Genomic DNA, 20891 nt, shown 5'->3' with positions numbered 1-20891 from the left:
GATTCTCCTCTTTCCTTGGGTGTCGTCATAGGATCAAGGAAATGAAATTACTGGTACGTAATTATTATTATTATCATTTTGAGGATGCCATTAAAGGGGTTATACAGTATCTACAACATGTGCCAAGCCCCTCCTTGGGAATATACTTACCCAGCTTCCTGCGGCGGTCCTGGTCCCCGCACCGCCGCTGCTGCTTTACCCTGTACACGGATTAAAACATCCGGTGTCGGTGGGGGAGCCAATGGCAGGCGGGGACTAGGGAGGCCCGTCATCATCTGCCATTGACTCCCCCCCCCCCCAACACCGGATGTTTACATCCGTGTACAGGGTGAATCAGGAGCGGCGGTGCAGGGACCAGAAGCGCCACAGGGAGCCAGGTAAGTATATTCCCATGGAGGGGCCCGGCACATGGGTGGCTGTTGTAGATACAGGATATCCCCTTTAATCATGACCAAATCACTAACTCCATTTGCTGAAATGCAGCCTTAAAGGATAACTGTCATATATATATTTTTGGGAGTATTGGATTGTGGTGATTAATATCACCTTGGTGGCCCTATTTCAACTTTTCACTGTGTATTCAATTACCCCTTAATTCCACATATTTTTCCTTGTACTGCCTATTTTTACCTGTGCTTAAAATAGGGTTGCTAGTCATGGTCCGTCTATCTGTTGATAGACGGAGCACGCAGAAGCAGGCTGAGTGCAGGGTCACATTACTGAAAGCTAGGGACTGTAAGTAAATGAATTAAAGCCAGGTCCTTCCCAGCAGCTGATAACAGTGCCTGGGCTGTGTGCACTTCTCCCTGTCCCTGAGCTTGGCAGACGCTCCCTCATTCAGCAGAGCTGGACAATGCAGAGTTGGAGCAGCGCACACCAGGGAAGGGAGATCTGCCATCTGCTCAGTGTATAAATGAAAGCAACATGTGGTAAGAGGACCCCTTTGTGCTGCAGGAGATTAACCCTTTAGGGGGGAGAGCTCTGGTTACTGACAATTTTTGGGGGGCCATTGTTACTGGCTAGTGCATGTGAGGAGCTCAATGCATTGTGGGTAGTGAGGGCAGGCGGGATTAGCCTCAGGGTGAGGGCAGTGGTGGCCATCTTAACTGAATAGTGAAATTGCAGTTTTATGCAGACTGGTTGCTAAGGGCTGAATCTTATTAAATATGGGGTAAGTCAGTCTAATAGTAACTGATTCTGGAATATCATGTTATTAGTAACTACATATATGAAAATTCAAATTAGGGTCTAAATGTGACAGTTATCCTTTAAACTTGCAAGGAACTTCCACCTTGCTTCACTGTTGCCTGCAGACACTCATTATGGTACTGCTTTCCAGCCCTTTGGCAAACAAACAGTCTTCTGTTACAGCCAAATATTCCTAATTTCCAAGCCTGACTAAAAATCTTGTACAGTACTGTACCTTCTATAACAATAAAAAAAAAAAGTGACCAATGAAATATTGCAGCTACATATAGGGACTAACCACCGCACATATAACTTGGAAAAGCTCACTAAATGTAAAACAAAAACTAGAAGAACTTGAGCTCATAGACAACCAATTAAGAAAAAAATACTTTATTGTTGCATAATAAATATTGTATATATTGCCATTAAAAAGAAGGCTAGGGAACAGAGAAATTGTTAGACCAACCTATAAGAAAAAACTCACATATAATGTGTAGATAACACTGGGGTCTAGTATAATATACTGAGCCAACCCAAAAACAAAACCAGTGTCTCCCACTTTTCTTTAGGGTTATTGGTTTTGTTTTTGGGTTGGCTTATGGAACAGAGAAAAACACCACCCCGGCATAATACAGACCACTAGACATAAGTAAAGTGCATATAATCAAAGGTTCATCAGTCAAGTGCAACATATTGATAAGTTCTAAGGTGAGCCCTCAGCACACATAACATGAAAAGGACAGAAGTGGACCAGCAGATGGCAACAACGCCAAAAGTACAGAGGGCCTCATATAAAACACATTGTGGATAAAGTATATACCGTCCTAATCACAGTTAAATATGACCTGATATCTTACAGTTAATCCTGTCTACCAGAGCAGAGCGAAACCCCACAATATACACTCACCTAAATAATTATTAGGAACACCATACTAATACAGTGTTGGACCCCCTTTTGCCTTCAGAACTGCCTTAATTATACGTGGCATTGATTCAACAAGGTGCTGATAGCATTCTTTAGAAATGTTGGCCCATATTGATAAGATCGCATCTTGCAGTTGATGGAGATTTGAGGGATGAACATCCAGGGCACGAAGCCCCCGTTCCACCGCATCCCAAAGATGCTCTATTGGGTTGAGATCTGGTGACTGTGGGGGGCATTTTAGTACAGTGAACTCAGTCATGTTCAAGAAACCAATTTGAAATGATTTGAGCTTTGTGACATGATGCATTATCCTGCTGGAAGTAGCCATCAGAGGATGGGTACATGGTGGTCATGAAGGGATGGACATGGTCAGAAACAATGCTCAGGTAGCCCGTGGCATTTAAACGATGGCCAATTGGCACTAAGGGGCCTAAAGTGTGCCCAGAAAACATCCCCCACACCATTACACCACCACCAGCCTGCACAGTGGTAACAAGGCATGATGGATACATGTTCTCATTCTGTTTACGCCAAATTGAATGTCTCAACAGAAATCGAGACTCATCAGACCAGGCAACATTTTTCCAGTCTTCAACAGTCCAATTTTGGTGAGCTCGTACAAATTGTAGCCTCTTTTTCCTATTTGTAGTGGAGATGAGTGTTACCCGGTGGGGTCTTCTGCTGTTGTAGCCCATCTGCCTCAAGGTTGTGCGTGTTGTGGCTTCACAAATGCTTTGCTGCATACCTCGGTTGTAACGAGTGGTTATTTCAGTCCACGTTGCTCTTCTATCAGCTTGAATCAGCTGGCCCATTCTCCTCTGACCTCGACCATCAACAAATCATTTTCGCCCACAGGACTGCCGCATACTGGATGTTTTTCCCTTTTCACACCATTCTTTGTAAACCCTAGAAATGGTTGTGCGTGAAAATCCCAGTAACTGAGCAGATTGTGAAATACTCAGACCGGCCCGTCTGGCACCAACAACCATGCCACGCTCAAAATTGCTTAAATAACCTTTCTTTCACATTCTGACATTCAGTTTGGAGTTCAGGAGATTGTCTTGACCAGGACCACAACCCTACATGCATTGAAGCAACTGCCATGTTATTGGTTGACTAGATAATCACATTAATGAGAAATAGAACAGGTGTTCCTACTAATTCTTTAGGTGAGTGTATATATGCACTTCCCTCTACAAGTCCCCTGGTATTCATGCTTTAACCTCTGTACAGGGAACCACCAGCCACTGGAGTGGTCTCTGTATAACTGACAGCTGACCAACAGGGGTTAAGACACACTGATGCAAAGCACCAAGGCATCACGCTAAACCCTAGTAACGGATAAGCCGAGGTCAGGGCATTCAGAGAATGTAAAATCCAGCAAACAGTCTGAGGTCAGGGCAGGCAGAAAAGGGTCAATATGGAGACCAGGCACAGGCCAGGTTTGGCAGCGGAGGGTCAGTATCCAGGAAATGGTCATAAGTCGGTACCTGGGGAGACAAACAAATACATCACATCTTAGCAGGAATTAGCAAGGTAAGAACCTATTCCTCAGGCACCTCCCACAGGGGAAGGTGGCTTAAGTATTCAAAGGTGGCCAAACATTGGCAGGTGAAGATTATGGTGCATGGAGTCACAGAGCAACCTCGGTGGCCAGTCTTGCCAGTAGAAGGGGAGGTGGGTCTATGTGGAAATGCAGCAAAAAATTTTTTTTAATGAGCTCACCACACACATTGCGCAGTCAGCTGAACCGACTGTTATCAGCCGTCAATACACTAATGCGTATGGCTGCCTTAACAGTGAAGCCAGAGGGAAATACAGTTCTGCTAGCTTAAAGGGGTTGTGCCATAAATAACACTTATTGCCTTTTCACAAGACAGGGAATAAAGTGTTGGATAGCTGGGGGTCGAACTGCTGGGACCCCCAAGTGATCACGTGAACGCAGGTCTGCAAGTGCCTCCAAACTGCCCTATGAGAAAGGAGCAGTGGTGCACATGCATGACCACAGCTCCATTCACTTCTATGGGACTGCCATGAGCACAGTACTTGGCAGTCCCATAGAAGCGAATAAAGAAGGGTCATGACACATGCACAACACCGTTGCATTCTCATTGGATAGTTCCGTATTACTTGTGGACCTCTCTTCTTGGGATCGTTGATCACTTATCACCTATGATGAGGATAGGGAATAAGTGTTATTAGTGGAACAACCCCTTTTCGAGTATTGTTTTCAGACAAGGTCTACCTGGGATAGAAATGCTGCAGATTTTAACCCCTTAACGCCCGATGACATACATATACGTCATCTCTGGACGTGACTTAAAGCCCAGAGAAGTACATGTACATCATGGTGATCGGGCAGGTGAAATCACCAATGCCGGAACATTAACCCCTGCACGGCCACGGTCAGCACTGACTGCGGCACGTGCGGGCTTCAGATATGTGCGGGGTGGACATCGGGTCCCTGAACAGGAAAAGAAGTGCACACACCAGGTTGGGAAATAAAGTAAATATATATATATATATATATATATATATATATATATATATATATATATTTATATATATATACAGTACAGACCAAAAGTTTGGACACACCTTCTCATTCAAAGAGTTTTCTTTATTTTCATGACTATGAAAATTGTAGATTCACACTGAAGGCATCAAAACTATGAATTAACACATGTGGAATTATATACATAACAAAAAAGTGTGAAACAACTGAAAATATGTCATATTCTTGGTTCTTCAAAGTAGCCACCTTTTGCTTTGATTACTGCTTTGCACACTCTTGGCATTCTCTTGATGAGCTTCAAGAGGTAGTCACCTGAAATGGTCTTCCAACAGTCTTGAAGGAGTTCCCAGAGATGCTTAGCACTTGTTGGCCCTTTTGCCTTCACTCTGCAGTCCAGCTATACCCCAAACCATCTTGATTGGGTTCAGGTCTGGTGACTGTGGAGGCCAGGTCATCTGGCGCAGCACCCCATCACTCTCATTCATGGTCAAATAGCCCTTACACAGCCTGGAGGTGTGTTTGGGGTCATTGTCCTGTTGAAAAATAAATGAAGGTCCAACTAAATGCAAACCGGATGGAATAGCATGCCGCTGCAAGATGCTGTGGTAGCCATGCTGGTTCAGTTTTTCTTTACTTAGCTGCTTTTTTCTTGCTATAATACAAATTCTAACAGTTTATTCAGTAGGACTATCAGCTGTGTATCCACCTGACTTCTCCACAATGCAACTAATGGTCCCAACCCCATTTATAAGGCAAGGAATCCCACTTATTAAACCTGACAGGGCACACCTGTGAAGTGAAAGCCATTTCAGGTGACTACCTCTTGAAGCTCATCAAGAGAATGCCAAGAGTGTGCAAAGCAGTAATCAAAGCAAAAGGTAGCTACTTTGAAGAACCTAGAATATGACATATTTTCAGTTGTTTCACACTTTTTTGTTATGTATATAATTCCACATGTGTTAATTCATAGTTTTGATGCCTTCAGTGTGAATCTACAATTTTCATAGTCATTAAAATAAAGAAAACTCTTTGAATGAGAAGGTGTGTCCAAACTTTCGGTCTGTACTGTATATATATATATATATATATATATATATATATATATTTACTTTATTTCCCATTCCCTTGTGAACAAAATGAACAAGTTAAATTCACACAACAATATAATTTTTATTTTATTTTTATTTTTTACAACCGCCATTTTCAGTACCATTGCAGACTAAGGGGCCATTCACTTGCCCATTTTTTTAGCAGTCATCAATAAATAGGACATGTCCTATTTTTTGTCCATTTTGACAGCCAGGTGGACCCCTTTGAAATCAATAGGCCAATTGCCGTTTAGACAGAAGTGTGCAGGTATATGAGTGGCACGGAAGGCAGGGAGTTAAAAAATATTAAAAAATCGTGCCCCCTGTGTATGAAATGCTCCAATATTGCCCCCCATCTATAGACCCATGATAATGCTAACAAATAAAAAATACCCACCTCACCACAGGCATAAACAGGAACACTTTAGGCAGCAGGACCTGGCACTCTCAGCAATGTGACATCAGAAGATCACTCTTTTAGGCTGGCTGAGGGACTGGGTGGTTAGTCTAGGACAGTGATGTCGAAACTTTTAGAGGCCGAGTGCCCAATCTGCAACCCAAAACCCACTTATTTATCGTAAAGTGCCAACACGGCAATTTAACCTGAATACTATAGTTTAATATAGTATAGATTCCATGTACTTTATCATTTAGCTATTAAAGCCTGCCTACATTCAGTGCCCTGCCTGCGAGGTTCACAGTGCGCCCTGCGCTGATGAATGGCAGGAAAAGTCTATGGCATATTGGTACACCATAGACTTTTTTCACAGTGCGGGTGCCCACAGAGAGGGCTCTGAGTGCCGCCTCTGGCATCCGTGCCATAGGTTCGCCATCACTGGACTAGGACAAGGAATTTCCATGTGTGACCGCTGTCCAAACTACTGACTGTAAATAGCAGTCTAAGGGGAGATTTATCAAGATTGGTGCTTTCTACGCTTGATATTTCCTGCACTGCTGTAGGATGTGCCTAATTTTATTACGAGGTGCAGGCCTGATCATAAATTAGGGGCATCCACCTGCAGTCTGTGCACCTAAACAGAAATCTACAACAGCTCAGAGGTGCCGTACATTTCTGCAAATGTGGACTGGGAACTTAAAGGGAACCGGTCACCGGGATTTTGTGAATAGAGCTGAGGACATAGGGTTCTATAAACAAAATCCAGGTGACAGGTTCCCTTTAACCACCTCAGCCCCCCTAGCTCAAACACCCTTAATGACCAGACCACTTTTTACACTTCTGCACTACACTACTTTCACCGTTTATTGCTCGGTCATGCAACTTACCACCAAAATGAATTTTACCTCCTTTTCTTCTCACTAATAGAGCTTTCATTTGGTGGTATTTCATTGCTGCTGACATTTTTACTTTTTTTGTTATTAATCGAAATTTAATGAATTTTTTGCAAAAAAATGACATTTTTCACTTTCAGTTGTAAAATTCTTTAAAAAAAAACGAAATCCATATATAAATTTTTCGCAAAATGTATTGTTCTACATGTCTTTGATATAAAAACAATGTTCGGGTAAAAAAAAAATGGTTTGGGTAAAAGTTATAGCATTTACAAACTATGGTACAAAAATGTGAATTTCCGCTTTTTGAAGCAGCTCTGACTTTCTGAGCACCTATCATGTTTCCTGAGGTTCTATAATGCCCAGACAGTAGAAAACCCCTACAAATGACCCCATTTCGGAAAGTAGACACCCCAAGGTATTCGCTGATGGGCATAGTGAGTTCATAGAACTTTTTATTTTTTGTCACAAGTCAGCGGAAAATGATGATTTTTTTTTTCCTTACAAAGTCTCATATTCCAGTTACTTGTGACAAAAAATAAAAAAATATAAAACTTCCATGAACTCACTATGCCCATCATGAAATACATTGGGGTGTCTTCTTTCCAAAATGGGGTCACTTGTGGGCTAGTTATACTGCCCTGGCATTTTAGGGGCCCAAATGCGTGCGAAGTAATTTGCAATCAAAATGTGTAAAAAATGGCCTGTGAAATCCAAAAGGTGCTCTTTGGAATGTGGGCCACTTTGCCCACCTAGGCTTAAAAAAAGTGTCACACATGTGGTATCGCCGTACTCAGGAGAAGTTGGGTAATGTGTTTTGGGGTGTCATTTTACATATACCCATGCTGGGTGAGATAAATATCTTGGTCAAATGCCAACTTTGTATAAAAAAATGGGAAAAGTTGTCTTTTGCCGAGATATTTCTCTCACCCAGCATGGGTATATGTAAAATGACACCCCAAAACACATTCTCCAACTTCTCCTGAGTACGGCGATACCACATGTGTGACACTTTTTTTGCAGCCTAGGTGGGCAAAGGGGCCCACATTCCAAAGAGCACCTTTCTGATTTCACAGGCCATTTTTTACACATTTTGATTGCAAACTACTTCGCACGCATTTGGGCCCCTAAAATGCCAGGGCAGTATAACTACCCCACAAGTGACCCCATTTTGTAAAGAAGACACCCTAAGGTATTTCATGATGGGCATAGTGAGTTCATGGAAGTTTTTATTTTTTGTCACAAGTTAGTGGAATATGAGAGTTTGTAAGAAAAAAATCATCATCTTTTTTCCGCTAACTTGTGACAAAAAATAAAAAATTCTAGGAACCTGCCATGCCCCTCATGGAATACCTTGGGGTGTCTTCTTTCCAAAATGGGGTCACTTGTGGGGTAGTTATACTGCGCTGGCATTTTAGGGGCCCAGATGCGTGAGAAGTTTTTGGGGCACAATTTTTTGGGGCACAAGTTAGCGGAAATTGATAATTTTTTGTTTTTTCTCACAAAATCTCCCTTTCCGCTAACTTGAGACCAAAATTTCAATCTTTCATGGACTCAATATGCCCCTCAGCGAATACCTTGGGGTGTCTTCTTTCCAAAATGGTGTTATTTGTGGGGTGTTTGTACTGCCCTGGCATTTGAAGGTCTCCGCAATCCTTACATGTATGGCCAGCATTAGGAGTTTCTGCTATTCTCCTTATATTGAGCATACAGGTAATGAGATTATTTTTTTCCGTTCAGCCTTAGGGCTGAAAGAAAGAAATGAATGGCACAGATTTCTTCATTCGCTTCGATCAATGTGGATGAAAAAATATCTGCCCAAAAAAAAAAAAAAGGAGGGGAAAGGCGTCTGCCAGGACATAGGAGCTCTGTCCAACATCCATACCCACTTAGCTCGTATGCCCTGGCAAACCCGATTTCTCCATTCACATCAATCGATGTGGATGAATAAATCATTGCCAGATTTTTTTTATTTATATATATATATATATATATATATACAAAGTGTTTACCAAATCATATGAACACCGCCGCCTCCTCAGCTCATATGCCTCGGCAAACGTATCTTTTACTGCAGAGGAGAAATCTCGTCTTGCAGCGCCGCATACACCGACTTGTGTGTAATCTGACAGCAGCGCAATGCTTCTGTCAGAATGCACATCAGTGCTGCAGCTAGTCGATCGGTTGGTCCACCTGGAAGGTAAAAAAAACAAAACAAAAAAGAAAAAACCAGGCCGCAACCCAATAAATTTTATTAACTTTATAATAACTTTAGAACAGAACACATAAACTTTATTTAACTTTTGAAACTGAACGTTAACTTTTTCGCTTACTGGTGGTTTTTTTGTTGTTGTTTTTTTTTTACCTTTATAGGACAAACCTCTCCTTCCCGATGGGACAATGTGCAAAGCGCAAATTGCCCAAAGATGTGGCGAAGTGCGTTATGCACTTTGTCCCAGGTGAAAGGAGAGATTTGCAGCAGCTGTGTGTGAATGGGCCCTAATAGCCCTGTGTGCCTGTCCTGTGAGATGTGATCCCTATGCTAAGTGTACCTGTGTGTGGTACTTCCGGAAACACTCTCCAAAGCATAGGGCAGGGTGGTCAGGGCAGTCAGGACAGAAATAGCGGGTGTCAAGCCTTATTCCACTCCTGCTACAGACACAACATCTTTTTCGGGGTGACGGTTGGGTTGAGGTACCGGCAACGACACTGGGGAAATGTCGCTCGTGTAGACGGCTAACTACACTGGTGGATGGGGCCACGGAACCTCCTGGATACAGGAGGTTCTCGATGATCTTTTCCTGAAATTTGAGGAAGGATCCTGTTCTCCCAGCCTTACTGTAGAGAACAAAACTATTATATGCAGCCAATTGAATTAAATATACAGACACCTTCTTATACCAGCGTCTGGTGCGTCGGGAAACTAAATACGGAGACAACATCTGGTCATTGAAGTCCACCCCTCCCATGAGCAAATTATAGTCGTGGACACAGAGGGGCTTTTCAATGACTCTGGTTGCTCGCTCAATTTGGATTGTCGTGTCTGCGTGAATGGAGGAGAGCATGTAAACGTCACGCTTGTCTCTCCATTTCACCGCGAGCAGTTCTTTGTTACGCAAGGCAGCCCTCTCCCCCCTTGCAAGACGGGTGGTGACGAGCCGTTGGGGGAAGCCCGCGCGACTAGTTCACGCGGTGCCACAGCAGCCAATCTGTTCTAGAAACAAATGCCTGAAGAGGGCCACACTTGTGTAGAAAGTATAAAGGGCAGGGCATAGGGCAGGGTGGTCAGGCAGTCAGGACAGAAATAGCGGGTGTGAAGCCTTATTCCACTCCTGCTACAGACACAACATCTTTTTCGGAGTGACGGTTGGGTTGAGGTACCGGCAACGACACTGGGGAAATGTCGCTCGTGTAGACGGCTAACTACACTGGTGGATGGGGCCACGGAACCTCCTGGATACAGGAGGTTCTCGATGATCTCTTCCTGAAATTTGAGGAAGGATCCTGTTCTCCCAGCCTTACTGTAGAGAACAAAACTATTATATGCAGCCAACTGAATTAAATATACAGACACCTTCTTATGCCAGCGTCTGGTGCGTCGGGAAACTAAATACGGAGACAACATCTGGTCATTGAAGTCCACCCCTCCCATGAGCAAATTATAGTCGTGGACACAGAGGGGCTTTTCAATGACTCTGGTTGCTCGCTCAATTTGGATTGTCGTGTCTGCGTGAATGGAGGAGAGCATGTAAACGTCACGCTTGTCTCTCCATTTCACCGCGAGCAGTTCTTTGTTACGCAAGGCAGCCCTCTCCCCCCTTGCAAGACGGGTGGTGACGAGCCGTTGGGGGAAGCCCGCGCGACTAGTTCACGCGGTGCCACAGCAGCCAATCTGTTCTAGAAACAAATGCCTGAAGAGAGCCACACTTGTGTAGAAATTGTCCACATAAAGATGGTACCCCTTGCCAAATAAGGGTGACACCAAGTCCCAGACTGTCTTCCCACTGTTCCCCAGGTAGTCAGGGCAACCGACCGGCTCCAGGGTCTGATCTTTTCCCTCATAGATCCGAAATTTGTGGGTATAGCCTGTGGCCCTTTCACAGAGCTTATACAATTTGACCCCATACCAGGCGCGCTTGCTTGGGATGTATTGTTTGAAGCCAAGGCGCCCGGTAAAATGTATTAGAGACTCGTCTACGCAGATGTTTTGCTCAGGGGTATACAAATCTGCAAATTTATGGTTGAAGTGGTCTATGAGGGGCCGAATTTTCTGGAGCCGGTCAAAAGCTGGGTGGCCTCTGGGACGGGAGGTGGTGTTATCGCTAAAGTTCAGGAAACGCAGGATGGCCTCAAATCGTGCCCTGGACATAGCAGCAGAGAACATGGGCATGTGATGAATTGGGTTCGTGGACCAATATGACCGCAATTCATGCTTTTGGTTAGACCCATGTTGAGGAGAAGGCCCAGAAAAAAATTTAATTCGGAAACTTGGACTGGTTTCCACCGAAAAGGCTGGGCATAAAAGCTTCCCGGGTTGGCGGATACAAATTGAGTGGCATACCGGTTTGTTTCTGCCACAACTAAGTCCAAGAGCTCCGCAGTCAAGAACAGCTCAAAAAATCCCAGGGCCGAACCGATCTGAGCTGTCTCAACCCGAACTCCAGACTGGGCGGTGAAAGGGGGAACTAATGGTGCGGCTGAAGTTGGGGACTGCCAATTTGCCAGCACCTCAGGGATTCTAGGGGGTCTACGGGCCTGTCTGTGCGGTGGCTGCGACGGGGTAACTACTGCACGTGCCACCGTACCAGCTTCAACTGCCCTTCTGGTGCTTGCCACTTCACCATGTTGTACGGCAGTGCTGGTACTAGGTCCAGGGAGGGCTGCGCTGCTGGTGTATGCCTCACCACGTAATCCGACAGCGCCAGTCCCACTCTGCTGCCCTTGAAGCGGATCCTGCGCAACCTGTGGTCTAGCAACATGGGGCCAGGTATGCCTGGTGGTATCAGGGACCTCAACCTCCTCGTCCGAACTTTGGGTCAGACTGCCACTGCTTTCTACAGGTTCATATTCTGACCCGCTAGATTCATCAGATGAGGGTTCCCATTCCTCATCCGACTGGGTCAGAAGCCTGTAGGCCTCTTCAGAAGAATACTCCCTGTTTGACATTTGGGCAACTAAATTTAGGGGTATTCCCTGAGAGTACCCAAGAAAAAAAGCAAGCCTGTCTTACAAATGTGAGGCTAGCGAAGTACCGGAGGCCGCTGCGGTTGATAAAAAATATCAAAACAGATTTTTTTATCGCCGCAGCGCTTGTAAAGTGTGCAGTGATCAAAAAAAATATATATTTTTGTCACTGCGGCGGGGCGGGCGTGGGTGAACGCACGTGTGGGCGACCCATCAGGCCTGATCGGGCAAACACTGAGTTTTGGGTGGAGGGGGCGAACTAAGGTGACACTAATACTATTATAGATCTGACTGTGATAAGTTTTGATCACTTACAGATACTATAAAAGTACAAAAGCTGATTAGCGATACGCTAATCAGCAAATAAGTGACTGCGGTGTGGTGGGCTGGGCGCTAAACGATCGCTAAACTACCTAACCAAGGGGCCTAAACTATCCCTAAAACCTAACAGTCAATACCAGTGAAAAAAAAAAGTGACAGTTTACACTGATCACTTTTTTCCTTTCACTAGGTGATTGACAGGGGCGATCAAGGGGTGATCAAGGGGTTAATTGGGGTGCTGGGGGGTGATCTGGGGCTAAGTGAAGTGTTTGGTGCTACTCACTGTAATGCCTGCTCCTCTGCTGAGACCAACCGACGAAAATGACCAGCAGAGGAGCAGGGAAGCCATTTAACACATCATATTTACAAATATAATGTGTTAGATGGCTTCTGATTTGAGATTTTAAAAATCGCCAGCCTGCCAGCAACGATCATTGGCTGGCAGGCTGGTGACGTGACCCCCCCTCTAACGTGAGGTGACGTGACCCCCCGGCGCGGGCCGGCTAAGCGCATCATCTCGCGTCTCGCGAGATGACGCGTATATGCGTGACTGTGCCTGGAGCTGCCGCCTCCGGAACGCGATCCTGCGTTAGGCAGTCCGGAGGCGGTTAAAGTGGCCCTGGAAAATAAAAATTAAAAAACTGGCTCCAATGTTGTAGACGGGACCAAATTGACAGAAGGTGGGGCAACACAAGTAAATGTGGCCAAGACAAGTTGGCAAGGTCAGTAATACTGCACAGAATACTATCCCACAGTACTAAATACCTCCCCATAAGCTGTCTCTTCTGTGGTGGCCATCAATATGCCATGTTCTGATCTCCTCTTCCAATTGTCTTTAGTATGTAGCAGGGGGCTTAGGAAGTGAGATGTGGTCCACAACACCAAGCCAACCCTACCTTCAGCATGCTGCCTGGACTTTCTAGGATAACGACCCCTATAGTTCCCCCAGTAGTATGTACCTGGACAGCATCAACCTGTAGGGTTTTTGGCCAGTCTGCCTCTGCATTTGCACCTGGTGTGAATGACGATAGATTTGTCTCTGCTGATGACTACGCCCCTTTTCCACCCTTGTCATGCTGGTGAGTGCAGAGTAAAAACAGGCACATGTGACTTTTTTTCAATAAGTCACTTTTCTGGCGCCAGGGAGATGATAAAGGGGTTCTGCAGTTTATTTAAACAGATTATCTATCCTTTAGATAGATCATCAGCATCTGATCGGCGGGGGTCCGACACCCGGGACCCCGGCCAATCAGCTATTTAAGAAGGCAGTGGCGCTCCAGCGCCGCGACCTTCTCACTGTTTACCGCAGGCCCAGTGACGTCACAACTAATATCAACTGACCTGGGCGGGGCTAAGCTCCATTCAAGTGAACAGAGCTTAGCCCCGCCCAGGCTAGTTGATACTAGTTGTGACGTCGCTGGGCCAGCGGTAAACGGTAAGAAGGCCACGCGCTGCTGGAGCGCCGCTGCCTTCTGAAACAGCTGATCGGCGGGGTTCCGGGTGTCGGACCCCCGCCGATCAGATGCTGATGGTCTATCCAGAGGATAGATCATCAGTTTAAACAAATTGCAGAACCCATTTAAGTTATCGACTAATTGAGTTGCTTAATGAGAAACACTTTGATATTGTACAGTGCACAATACAGTTCTGTTCTGCATGCTGAATTGTGTTCTAAAACGCACACGTCCATGCACGTGAGGCCGAAAAATATACAAGTAATAGTTCTGTTTATGCCAATGATAGAGTGGGCCTCCAAAATCAATTCCACTGGTGGGCCCTAGGCATACCAGTCCGACACTGGCACTAGGCCTAAAGCTTATCAGAGACCAGAGGAGGTGGCAGAATATCATCATAATCACGAATGCCTGAGCCGGGCATCAAGCAGCTCAGATACAGATGGGAAGAGGACTACCGGTATGTCCTGCACCGGATAGGGGACAGTGACAGGAAGGTATTCGGTTTATGACACACACGATTAGAGGGCATTTTTTTTCTTATGGCCCATATTATAAGGTGCCATTAGTACTACAGAAAGCACTACAGGGATTATTTTATTCTACTGGGGGCACTATAATGGGGTATTTCTTTCTACTAGCACACATTATGAGAGGTTTTTTAGTACTGGTGGCATTATAAGGGGGCATTTTTTCTACTGGGACACATTATGGGTGCGTTTTTACTATTAGGAGCATTATAAGCGGAATTGAAACTCCTGTGGGGGAATGATGGAGGGCTTTACTACTATGGGGGGGGGGGGTGTCGGGTGGTAATAATTCAATTAAGAATTATTAATTATGGTCATAAAAATTATTAATCATAAAAAAATTAATTTTGTAAAATTTGTCATAAATTCTTAAAATCATGACCTGGTGAATTGTAGATGTAGTTCTGCATTATACAATAATACACAGGTTTATAAAAATATGCAGATTTATTGGTTACAAGGTTATAAACATATATAAGTAAATAAACACAATGATACATGCAAATGAATATATATAGCGTTAATATAAAGCATTACAAGCTTAACAATACATGCGAGTGGAAATAACTTGTCACATTATAACCAAGCTATTATTAGGTTAGGATATCAAAGTAGGAACATAAGTTATACGTATATATATTACTTTTGTTCAGAGAAAACCTCATGATATCAGGATGGGCATGTCTAATCCTAGACATCAATATGGAATACTAAATACATTCTTCCCCCCTCTAACCAACTACACATCACATGACTTCAGGCATGGGCAAATCCATTCAAGGATATAGCTTAGAAGAGATAACTGTATCCTTCCGCCCCATCCTGGACTATTTTCACATATATAACTTTGGTAAGACTATTAAGACAAATGACAGGGATATATGATCTTTGCTAGACCATATCTTAATTGGAAAGGACTTGAAATATGTCTTTCCTGTGGGAAACCATCACTTAGCTTGGCGAAGAATGTTCTATCAATATATATATATATATATATATATATATATATATCTAAGCAATTATTTAATGCTCTGCTAGATTATGAGTCTTGATTCTTCTGCAGGTAGAATGAAGTCTCACAATATCCTAAAACTACATCTCAATATGGAGATGATCAATTAATTTAATTATGTATTTATTCGCCAATCTAGATGGTATAATTTCACCCACACTATCAAATTAGTCTTAATAAAATGAAATATCATTTTCTGTGTCTCTTACCAAGTTCTAGTAGGAATCTCACTTCTGCTCCTAGGAAAGCTGGGTGGTCCATCATAGCACATCTCACCATGGCTTCCATCTTGATAGACCCCTCTAGAGAGCTCCCCTTTTCTCTCCTCCCTTTCTTTCTTGTCTCTCTCTCTGTCAGCCCATACCATCTTTTTATCCTATCTTAGAAAGGGCTTGGCCAAGTTTTATCATTAACTAGTGATCTCACTTTATAATTAATAGAACCTCCCTCTAGGGAAAAATAGACCCTAGATCTTTGTTACCCTAACACTAGATGGCACTAGTATTCCATATAAAAATCGAAGCACACATTTATTTCTCTTATTTATATAATCGCAATAAATGTTATCTAAGGTTTCAGACAAAACCTTGAGAAGATCTTGAAGAGACAATGAGTTTTATACTTGGTCAACTAACTTGTGTATCCTTAAGTCTTTTGACCAGACTTGATTAAATCAAGATAAATAGGGCTATCTCAATTCATTGTTCTTGGAGGAGACAGGGTTTGTTCATGATCACCTGTGTCCACATTTCTCCATTCCAGGAAATAAATAATTAATTTGTGTGTTACACTGAGACAGATTTTAAACATGACAGAGGAGTTTATACCTCGTTTCTAATCTTAAAACTGAATATATCTATGAGGACTATACTCTTATATATATATACTATATATTCAGCACACCTATTAAAATTGATAATATAAAATCAATCTACTCCTATATTGATTAATATAAAAACCACAAAGAAAGATTAGAGTCTTTCTATTCACTAAAATCATCAGGACTCGAATACATTGTCTTATCTAGGCCTTCTCAAGACATACAAAATTGTAACTATAGTGGAGCATGGCTCTTAAAGGTAATGAACATCCATCTTGACTAAAAATGAATTGGATATCAATGTATTTACCTATGAAAAGGCACGACAGGGGGTATGGGGAACATTATTACTACTATATGGGCATAATGGAGGACCCACACCTATAATGAGAACGGAGCGGGGTTATGAACGGAGGGCACACTGTGCATGCGCAGCCGCCCTCCTTTCATTTCTATGGGGCCGCCCAAAATTTCGGTCTGCCCATAGAAATGAATGGGAGCAGGGGCCACGCATTCGCGCGATGTGCTACCAATTACTTCTATGGGAGCAGCGCTTCTCGTTGTAGTCCGTTCTCCCACCTCTGGGACCCACACCATTGTCTGTGATGGGAATACCCCTTTAAGTATTACTATTGGTGAGACGTTTGTGAGCACTATTACTGTAGAGGGCACCCTGGCAAATTATCACCTTAGTACAATTATTTTTGGTGGACATGTTTATCTGTTTGGTACTAGTATTTTCAGGGGGACTATCTTGTTTCTGAAGCATAATACTGGGGAGCACCAGGGGCAGCCATAGACCCTACAGGGAAATTTCCCGTTGGGCCAATGCCTAAGAGGGCCAATCAAGCCCTCCTCATGGCCGCCAGCCAGGTTTATAATGAACTGATTCTCTCTCTCACGCACCCGGTCAGCAGCTGTCCTCAATTCAACTATATCGATGTCCTCAGGGATAATGTGGAGCAGGTGGCAGTATTTTGTGCTGCACTGTGGTATTTGGTTGAGCTGGAGAAGTATATTGCTCCCCACTATGGAATTGCAGGTCCTGCTTACTTCTGTTGTCCCTGCCTATTTAGGTTTCCCCATCTTCTGTCAGTTTGAACCGACCTGTAACATGGGGACACTTTTAGTTCCCAGTCTGCCCCTGGGGAGCACAGTGGGCACGGTATTGGGAGTGGCAAGATTGGGTGTTCAAAAAGTGGGAGCATGATGGAAAAGTAGGAACTAAAGAAGTCTGCATGACAAACCCTTCAGAGACGAGATATGACTGAAAGAAGTCATTATGGTGGTCAAGATGATCAAAATTAGGGTTATTCACTTTAGAAAAAAGACGACTGAGAGGAGATCTAATTAATATGTATAAATATATCAGGGGTCAGTACAGAGATCTCTCCCATCATCTATTCATCCACAGGACGGTGACTGTGACGAGGGGACATCCTCTGCGTCAGGAGGAAAGAAGGTTTGTACACAAACATAGAAGAGGATTCTTTACGGTAAGAGCAGTGAGACTATGGAACTCTCTGCCTGAGGAGGTGGTGATGGTGAGTACAATAAAGGAATTCAAGAGGGGCCTGGATGTATTTCTGGAGCTTAATAATATTACAGGCTATAGCTACTAGAGAGAGATCGTTGATCCAGGGATTTATTCTGATTGCCTGATTGGAGTCGGGAAGGAATTTTTATTCCCCTAAAGTGAGAAAAATTGGCTTCTACCTCACAGGGGTTTTTTGCCTTCCTCTGGATCAACTTGCAGGATGACAGGCCGAACTGGATGGACAAATGTCTTTTTTCGGCCTTATGTACTATGTTATTATGTTAGATCCAAATGGAGAAGATGAGGAAAAAGAGCATCAGAAGAGACGTCACTGGATATGAGAGGTATGTGGTGCTGTATTCTCCTGTATGCTTGGTAGCGTAAAATGTAATTTAAAAAGTAATGTGGTGTCTGTCATTTTGACAGGATGATTAGCGTTGCATGCTGCTCTATTCTTCCTGTCCATTCTGAAGGAACCGCTGACAGGGGCTTAGAATAGAGCCTATTGCAGTGGCATGAAGTAAGCTAACATTTATCACCGCTCACTCCCTTGGAGGTTGTCGGTTCACGGGACCTACTAAAAGAAATGACAGAATGGAATGCCCATAGACTTTAACAGGAAAGTGGAATGCCCATAGAGAATAATGGACCAGAGTGGAATGCCCATAGAGAATAATGGGCCAGAGTGGAATGCGCATAGAGAATAATGGACCAGAGTGGAATGCCCATAGAGAATAATGGACCAGAGTGGAATGCCCATAGAGAATAATGGAAATGTAATATTTGAATTAGAGACAAAACCATTTGACATATCTAATAATTATTTAGCAGGCTTACTCTCCAAATTCAGTGGGGTTATTTAATGTTCAGATTACGTGGAATGATCACTGTTTTCTGCAGAATGACACAAAGGAATGCCCACAGACTATAATGGAAAGTAAACTATGAGCTCATTTGCAGGTAAATCTGTGTTATGTAGGACATTAACATGATAACCCCACTTAGGCAATTTTCACACTTGCGGCAGTGTGATCCGGCGGGCAGTTCCGTCGTCGGAACTGCCCGCCGGATCCACCGTTCTGACGCTGGCTGAAAGCATTTGTGAGACGGATGCGGATCCGTCTGCGTGATCATCAACCTCCTGAGGGCAACAGCCTCAAAAGTCTCACTGGGCATGCGCCGAGCCCAGTGATGTGACCTGAGCGCTGTTGCTCTCAGGACGTTGATGATCGCGCAGGCGGTACTGCGCCTGCGCAAGTTTCTGGCCGCAGACAGGAAGAAGGACGGGGCATTTCTATAAGGTAGACTATGACGTAGGGAGGGGGCGGAACCGTTTGCCGGGCTGTGGGAGGTTATTTGAGGATCAGGAGGCGTTCTTGGGCACTGCAAGGGGGCATCACTGGGCACCGGAGAGTGAAAAAAACGCCCCTCTGGGCACCTTGGAGCCTCATTAGCATAACAAAAAAAGCGCTTTTATATCGAAACTACAAAACAAAATAAAGTAAAAAGACTGCTGGAAATAAGGTACTTTAGTCAACATAGCGATGGTGCCAGCTTAAAATGGTAAAAGCAGGTGACAGATTCCTGTTAAAGGGGTTTTCCCACTTTGCTAAATCAGCCGTCACTCTGCTGGTAACTTCCTTCTTTTCTGCAGATAAGGCTTGGCGGGCTTAGGCAGCTAGAGTGACGGCCGGCCACACCTCCTTATGACCTCACACTGAGAGCTGAGTCCTGCGTGCTCGTAAAGACTATGACTCATCAGGCTCACTGGCTCCGGCAGTGTCTGTGAAGCTTATCTCTCCTGGTGTGCATTGCTATCACTCAGCAAGCAATGCTAAATGATCTTAGGGAGAGTTGCATTTTGATGTCCTGAATACTATCCACACATAAAACTTTCCAAATATATTCAACACTATATCTGTGCATCAAAAACTGTAATTTACTACAGCACAAATGCATGACACCTTGTATAAATAGGATTTTTGTTTTTTACTCCCCTAAAACAACCACTGAACAGCACAGATGTATTCTTACCATTATAGCTGTACTAAATTGAGTAATAACATTCATATCCAACTTTTCTATATATCAGTGTATTCCCCTTCCCCCATGTCATCTAGATTTCCACTTTTCTCTGTCATACCTTGCTAATCCACTCGCCTGCTATCCCTGTGGATGTTTGCAACACGATTAGCTCTGCTACATTTTATGGTTTTCCATACAATTCATATAGTTGCCCCCAGTGTCCATACATATAATATAGTTGCCCCCAGTGTCCATACATATAATATAGTTGCCCCCAGTGTCCATACACATAATATAGTTGCCCCCAGTGTCCATACATATAATATAGTTGCCCCCAGTGTCCATACATATAATATAGTTGCCCCCCAGTTTCCATACATATAATATAGTTGCCCCCCAGTGTCCATACATATAATATATTTGCCCCCAGCCTCCATAAAATACATATAGTTGCCCCAAGTGTCCATAAAATTCATATGGTTGCCCCCAGTGTCCATAAAATTCAGATAGTTGCCCCCAGTGTCACTAAAAACCCTATATTGTTGCCCCCAGTGTCCCTAGAATTCATAGAGTTGCCCCCTGTGTCCCTAAAATTCAGATAGTTGCCCCCAGTGTCACTAAAAACCCTATATTGTTGCCCCCAGTGTCCCTAGAATTCATAGAGTTGCCCCCTGTGTCCCTAAAATTCAGATAGTTGCCCCCAGTGTCACTAAAAACCCTATATTGTTGCCCCCAGTGTCCCTAGAATTCATAGAGTTGCCCCCTGTGTCCCTAAAATTCAGATAGTTGCCCCCAGTGTCACTAAAAACCCTATATTGTTGCCCACAGTGTCACTAAAAATGCCCCCTTTATTGCCCAATACTCAATATTCGGTGGTGAGTGGGCCACTAGATCTTATACTTACCTTTTATGAAATATCCAGAGCCTCCGACGTCCGTCCTCTCGCTCCGCAGACTCGCCCGAACTGTTCGGATGTTCGCGCATGCGCTGCGCTATCTCCGA

Source organism: Bufo gargarizans, chromosome 1 (assembly GCF_014858855.1).
Source record: "Bufo gargarizans isolate SCDJY-AF-19 chromosome 1, ASM1485885v1, whole genome shotgun sequence".
Lineage (NCBI taxonomy): Eukaryota > Metazoa > Chordata > Amphibia > Anura > Bufonidae > Bufo > Bufo gargarizans.
The sequence above is the reverse complement of the archived record's forward strand: the minus strand, read 5'-3'. Positions refer to the sequence as shown.